This window comes from Adiantum capillus-veneris, chromosome 23 (assembly GCF_014529385.1).
Source record: "Adiantum capillus-veneris isolate H3 chromosome 23, ASM1452938v2, whole genome shotgun sequence".
Taxonomy (NCBI): Eukaryota; Viridiplantae; Streptophyta; class Polypodiopsida; order Polypodiales; family Pteridaceae; genus Adiantum; species Adiantum capillus-veneris.
In genome coordinates this window covers 39,901,985-39,909,551 of record NC_140953.1, presented here as the reverse complement: position 1 = coordinate 39,909,551, position 7,567 = coordinate 39,901,985, and positions in this window count along the sequence as shown.

Here is a 7,567-nt window from a genome sequence, read left to right as displayed (position 1 = left end):
AAGCAATGATCATGGCTTACTTGATCTCGTTACAAGAAACCGTCAACAAACAAGGTGAAGAGTTGCGCGCACTTGCAATGGAGAATGGTACTTTAGGAGTTCTCGTTGTGGAGAATGAGCACCTCAAGAAGGTTCTTGAAATGCAAACAACACGCTTGATGCATCTTGAGAATGAAGTTCAAGAATGTAAACGCTCTCTTGTTGACATGAATGTATTGAAAGAGCGCTTGAGCAAAGTTGAGAGTGATCATGTATTGAAAGAGGAAACAATAGATACAATACGACATGATGTATGTGAGATGAGAAATGCATCCAAATCATGGGCTGATATATGTAAGGATAATGTGGTTTCTACATCTCCTATCACGCAAGCCGTTGTCCAAGCAAAGATGTAGAGAATGTGGACACTCAAGAATTGCACGAACGAAAAAAACGCTCAAAGAACATCGTCATTCATGGAATCAAGGAAGAAAGCATGGAAACACCCCAATCTCTTGCAGTTGCTATTGAAGAGTTTTTTGCTACACACTTTGGCATGTCAGGAATCATGGCTTATGGTGCACATCGAGTTGGAAAACAAGGAGTCCCTCGCTCGGGAGAAAGACCTATTGTATGTACCATGGCTGATGAGGTAAAGAGAAAGATCATCCTTGACAATGGTTGGATCTACCTCAAAGGAACATGTTGTAATGTATATGAGGATTGCACTATTATGCAGCAAAATTTACGTCGCAAAGCATATGAGGAAGGAAGCAAGAAGGTTAAGGTATCACCTCAAGAAGAAAAGCCACTTAAGGAGGATGCAAGTCCACCCAACAAATAGGGACACATGATCTATGAGACCAACTCACGCTTGCGAATAAGCTTTTGGAATTGTAACGGGTATCCATGGAATGCGGGAATTGGCATTGATGAGCTTACCAATGACTCCGATGTGATACTTCTTGTTGAAACATGGGAGCATGATGCGCAACGAATTCTTGGACTTGACAAATACGATGTGCATTCTTTGATGTGGGCCAAAAATGCAAAGCAACGAAGAGGCCAAGGAGGCGTAGCATGTATGACCAAAAAGGGTTTGAAAGATGTTTCCATTGTCAAAGAAGATAAGTATAAACGCTACTTATGGCTGAAAATCAGCCCACCAAATGGTCAAGTCATGTTTGTGGCCAGTTGCTACATTCCTCACTATGACTCCAACTTTTATGCTTGCTTGAATATGGATAGAGATCAGCCCTTTGTTGAACTAGAGGAAGACATTGCTCATTACAAGGATCAAGGTGAAGTCATTGTTTTTGGAGACATGAATGCTCGCACAAATATGCTACAACACGATACACAACAAGTAGACATGCCGCATGTCTCAAGAAGAATGGATGACTCATACATGTATAATCGAAGTTCTAATGATGCAAAAGAAGTGGATCACTATGGAAAGTCACTTCTACATATGTGCAATAGTACCGGAATGCTCATTGCAAATGGTGTATCTCTATGGCAAGGCACCAATGACTTTACATGTAGAAAGCACAACGGTGCTAGCGTGATTGACTATATATTGTTCTCGGAAGCCACTCTAGAATGCATACAAAGCTTTACACTTGGTGAATGGAATCCAGAATCGGATCATAGGATGTTATGTATTGACCTCAAGTGTGGTAAACGGCCCGAGCATGTAGCCTCCAATCATGATGTGAATCATTTGTACCTACGTCTAGACTTCAAACGAGCACTTATATATGCTGATATGGTGGACCAAATGTTAAGCATGATAGAGCATCAAGAGAGCCCAACATTAGAATGCAAGTGGAAAGTTTTCAAAGAAGTAATTTTTTCTTGTGCGAAGGAATTCTTTTCGGTGAAACACATGTCTTGCAAAAGGTCTAAGAAGGGTAGCACCAAGAAGAAATGGTTTGACATGGAATGTAGTCAAGCCCGAAAACACTTGCTAAGATTGGATGCAATCAAAGACAAGGAAGTTTACTTGGAATGTTCACACACATACAAATCACTTGTTCAAAAGAAGAGGAGAAGGTGGGAAGTCGAAAAACAACTTCTTTTAGCACAAGAGAAAGCACATGCATGTGGCAAGTTTTGGCAAAATCTAAAAGGCAAGCGCGTTGAGAGCTTTGGTGACTTGACTCTTGAGGATATGTATATGCATTGTAAGAATCTCTATGAGCAACCCAATGGTGATAAGATGGAGTGTTGTAGCTCCCTTCCATTTATGTCTCTGTTCTTTACCATTGAAGATGTATGCCGCGCGCTTGAGAAACTTGCTACTCGTAAGGTAGGTGACCTTCAAGGTGTCAAGGCTGAAATGATTAAATGGACAAGCAAGACAACACGATATTGGATATGCGATATGTTTAACCTTGCACTTCAGTATGGCATGCCTCATGATTGGAGTGCAAATTGGATCAAACCTTTACACAAAGGAGGAGATGTAAACAATGTGAACAACTATCGCACTATAATGGTTGGTTCTTTAATGGCAAAGTTATTTGGATGTATCATGGAGATGAAGATAAGTGAATGGGCTGAAAAGAATGGCAAACGTGTACTTGGCCAAGCAGGTTTTCGAAAGCATCATAGCACTATTGATCACCTTGTCACTCTTCGAGTTCTTATGGAAGCGTCTGGATTGAAAGGATAAAAGTTGTATTGTTGCTTTGTGGATTTCAAGAAAGCTTTTGACATGGTACCGCGAGGAAATCTTTGGAGACGTATGCAAAGCCTTCAAGTGCCAAGAGAATTTATGCATGCAGTCTTTTGCATCTACCAAAAAGTGATATGTCGATTACGTATGGGAGATGGAATTTCAGAATTTTTTGCAAGCACTATTGGTGTCAAACAAGGATGCCCACTTTCCCCAACCCTCTTTGGGCTACTCATTGATGAATTGGAATGCATGGTTCTTCTTTGGAGACGTATGCAAAGCCTTCAAGTGCCGAGAGAATTTATGCATGCAGTCTTTCGCATCTACCAAAAAGTGATATGTCGATTACGTATGGGAGATGGAATTTCAGAATTTTTTGCAAGCACTATTGGTGTCAAACAAGGATGCCCACTTTCCCCAACCCTCTTTGGGCTACTCATTGATGAATTGGAATGCATGGTTCTTGACTTTATGCAGCAAGAAGGCATAGAAGAGGTTAAGATTGGAAATGCGGTGATCATGCTTTTGCTTTATGCCGATGATGTAGTGCTCTTGGCACATACCTTAGAAGATGCACAAATGTTTATGATTGTCTTGGAACGCTTTTGCCTACATAGCGGGCTGATCGTGAATGGATCCAAAACCAAGGTTATGCTTGTAAAGACCCTCAATGATGAAAATCCATGCATTGTATATAACAATGAGAAACTTGAAGTGGTAGATCACTTCAAGTACCTTGGCCTTGAGGTCCCATCCAATCATAAATGGAAGGATTGTGCAATGCGTCGCTTGGAAGCCGGAAAGAGGGCCTATTATGCATTTGAGAACATGTGCAATGCAGGAGAGATCAAGTGTTGGGCTCTCAAAAAGTACCTCTTTGACACATTGGTGACACCGGTGCTTCTTTATGGAGTGGAGGTGTGGGGTGGAAGCATCGGGAAGTCTACTTGGAAAGAGTTTGAGAATGTCCAAAAGCGTTTTCTCACCAACTTTCTCCGAGTCAAGACACAAACACCCTACATGCTCTTACTTCTTGAGTCCGGATTGCTTCCCATTGAGGTCTTGGGCATGCAAAGGGTTATGGAGTACATGCGTAAGACACAACGTAGCCCTTTGCATGGACTTCCTAGAATCGCATATGAAGCAAGTCAAATGGTTCAAAAGACATGCAAGAGCAAAATACTAAGTTCGGGGTGGATGCTTGATATCAAGAAATGGTTTGGAAGATGGGATGCATGTCACTTGGTCAAGGATGCGTCAATCGACTCCCAAGTTAATGAGGCCTTCTTACAACGCCAATGTATCACGGCTTGGGAGAAATCTGGAGGTTCTCGCTTCAGCCATTACACCACACACGTTGCCCCAAACTACAAATCTCTCTTCTTCTCGGAACGAGGTAACCGAACCCATTCCTACATCCTTGAGCCCATCCCGTTGAGTGCGATCCGCACCATTGCCTCCATTCGTCTTAGCTCCCATTCTCTACGCTGCGAGACAGGACGTTGGGGCACTGGCAAGGAGTGTCATCGACTTTGCACCTTATGCCCTCGTCAAGTGCGAGAGAGTGAGTACCACACACTACTTGAGTGCTCAGCTTTTGACCACATTAGGTCCTCTTTTCCCCATATATTTAGCCTACATACCTTCCTCTCCCAACCACGATGTGGACTCTCTATTGCGACGCTCATTTCAACCATTTTTGAGCATCGAGAGTCACTTATGAACTCCACTCACACCACGTGACATGTTCATTTGGTCCCATAGGTCATATTTGACCTCCAAGGACGATAATAGAACTATCTATCTATCTATCTATCTATCTATCTATCTCTCTCTCTCTCTCTCTCTCAGAGTACTATGACATTGTTTTGAATGTCTTCATTTTTGTGTCAATAGCATCCTCTCACGTTCCACATGGAGTCACATAATACTGATACTGGCAGTACAAACCCCCTTTACCTTCCTCCATTATCTGCTACCCAGCATATCCCAAGAGATCTTCTATCGAGTGTACAAAACTACTGGGTTGCAATGAAGAGGGAACAAAGAAAATTGCAAAAAAGGATGGCACTAGTGCAAGAGGATGGTGACATTGATGAGCAAGAGGCTTTTCCAGGGTCTTCAATAGCATTCTACAGCAACTTCTCAGTCATCCAACGTTCTCAGTGTTGCAAACCCATATCGGAGATAGTTGGGAAGTTAATTTTCTCTAACATTTTTTGAGGTGAAGACTCCTCGTTCAAACAATGAGCTATTTTTGAAACGGGCTACTGTCATGACATGCCTCAATGGAGTCAATGGGGCTGACAATGTAATGAGCAATGAAACAAGCAAAGAATACTGGAACTAGCAGGAAAATGAAATCAGCCCGATTGGAGCTCTGTGGAGAATAAATAATGAGATGTTGTATTTACAAAATATGAGGAAGAAGTAGACAACCTGCCACAATGAGATAGGCTGATATAGAGCAGAAACCAAAGAAGGCGCACCAAATTTAGCCAGTTTTCTTCAAGGCGACTGGCTTGGAATTTTTGCTTTTCTTCCTTGGAAAATACACTAAAGCCGGTTCTATGTGACCATTGGAGGGTAGGGATGAGAGGGTGTGAGGGTAGGGGCGAGGAATGGTGAGGGGGTGGGTAGGGGTAGGGCAAAAGTGGGTAGGGATTAGGGGTGAAGGGGGGTGGGTACGGTCGCGGAAAGGGTGGGTAGGGACAAGGGATGAGCGGGGTGGGTAGGGGCAAGAGATGAGGGGGGTGGATAAGAACAAGAGACGGTAGTGAGGGGCGAGGGATGAGGAGGGGAGAGCTAGGGGGTGGGGTAAGGGACTTCATAGTATGCACATAGTGCAATGGTGGAGCAAGCTGACCTTTTCCATATTTTGAAGGAAACACACCATTTGTGGTATGCCTATCCTAGACAGGCCAAGATAGCCGTACACTTACTAGTCTTCCTAAAGGTTTAAGGAACCAATCTCTTTCAAAGTCATGAGTGCTTGACTGTGCTCTAACTTTGAGTGAGTCTATCCTATATTATGTGACACAGACCATGAAATATAAGACTTTTTTATCTGCATCTTGTCTAGCAATGAGGGGTAGGCATCAGAAACACCAAAGTTTGATCCCTTTTTTGGGTCTCTAGATGGCGTTACTGAATATTTCATTGCAGGTGAAGAAGTTCCCATGTCTAGGAGTAGAGAAACATCATGAGATAGGTCCTATACTTTGAAATCAACATCTTTTTGCGCTAAACCTCCTTGAAGAAGCTTGGTGAAGGGTAGTACAACAGGCACAGAGAAGAATTTTGGCTTGATCAAAAAGTCTGACACAGATGGGACTAAGGTTGAGTTGTGTGTGGACTCTAGTAGATCCTCCACAATTGTTGTTGGCTCATGTGGCTCATTGGGCTCAGGTATTGTTTCCTTGGGCAAAGATTGAATAGAGACTCCATAACAAGGCATAGACTTGGTAGCTTCCAACCACTACAATAGGTCTTCTTCTGACCGTTCAAGTGGAGTAGGTTGTTCTAATTCAAGGTGGGTTTCCATTGTCAAAGAACTATGTTGCACTACGGGATCCATGCCTCCTTCTAGGCGAATGGGTTGCATTGGGGAGCCAGGAGTGCGTATCCACATTGCATCATCTCCCCAATCATGCAGTGCTTTAGTGTGTCGTAGAGATGGTCTACCGATGAGCAAAGGAAATATTCCCCTAATCTGGGGAAGACGAACCACAAAAAAATCCAAGCTAAAGGTGAAGTCTTTATCTGCAGAGGCACCTTGTCCACTATGACCAATGGATAGACTGTCCAATGGTCGCCCAACGTCACTATGAAGAGAGCAGGTCATGTAGGGTGCAAACCTTAAGCCAACATAGTGAACTTAGGCATCAAGATGATTCCAGATCCACCATCATTATCACTCCTGAGAATTTCCACCCCAAGATGGACACAGTGCAATGAGGGCTTCTATAGTCAATGAGGCGAGCAGCGGGATGTGATATCATATAGGACTTTGATGGTTGCACTGGGAGGTTCTCGCCATTAGTACCTGCTCTAGGGTAAATCAATTGAATAACTGCAAGGCCATTACTCCAGAAATTCACATCTATCTACAACACCCGGTGCACAGAGGTGGAGGTGTAGGCGAAGAAGCTTTGAGGGGCTGAGGGAGCATTTGGATGATAAAAGCTCTGAGAGGGAAAAGTGCTCTACATATCTTATATAGGAGGGGTTTTCAGCGATGGTGGCATGTGGTTTGGATGGCCATAGGTGGAAACCATGTTGGATGCAGGTGCTAACCATTGTTGAAGAGTAGGACCAAGACTTTGTTGTATTTTTTGCAATCCCTTGAGGTAGTAGCAATCCTTGTCCTCATGTCTAGACATTTCATAGAAGTGGCACTAAGCCCAAAGGGCACATTCTTGTGGAGTGTGCCATGGAGAGCTGCATGAGCTACACCCTACCATAGCCTTAGTCTTCTGCTGAGACCTGAGCTCCCCTATCTCACGCTTGATCTGGTCCAAAGTCTGGTGATGTGGAGGCTTCTTCTATTGAAGAGAGAAATATCTTTCCTCTTGAAGAGCTCGTTGTAACTTCATGGATTTGAGTTCCTTGCATAAAGACATCAAAGGATTAGAAGGACTTTCCAAAAAGATTAAGGTGATCTCTACCTGAGTGGGGTTGGTGAATAGCTTCCTAGCCCCTTCTATCTGCGAAGCAGCTGTGACAAAACTCCTCCAAAGTGGCGTCAATTTAGAGACTCTCTCAGAGTTTTTGGGAAGAGCCTTCTCCACCCACTTCTGAATCATAAATTCACCTGGTTATTGAGGAAGCTTAGCGAGACTAGAGACTTGGTTCTAGTCATGAGTTCTACAAAAGTCTCATGTGGCTAGAGCACCAGGTTGGCCAACT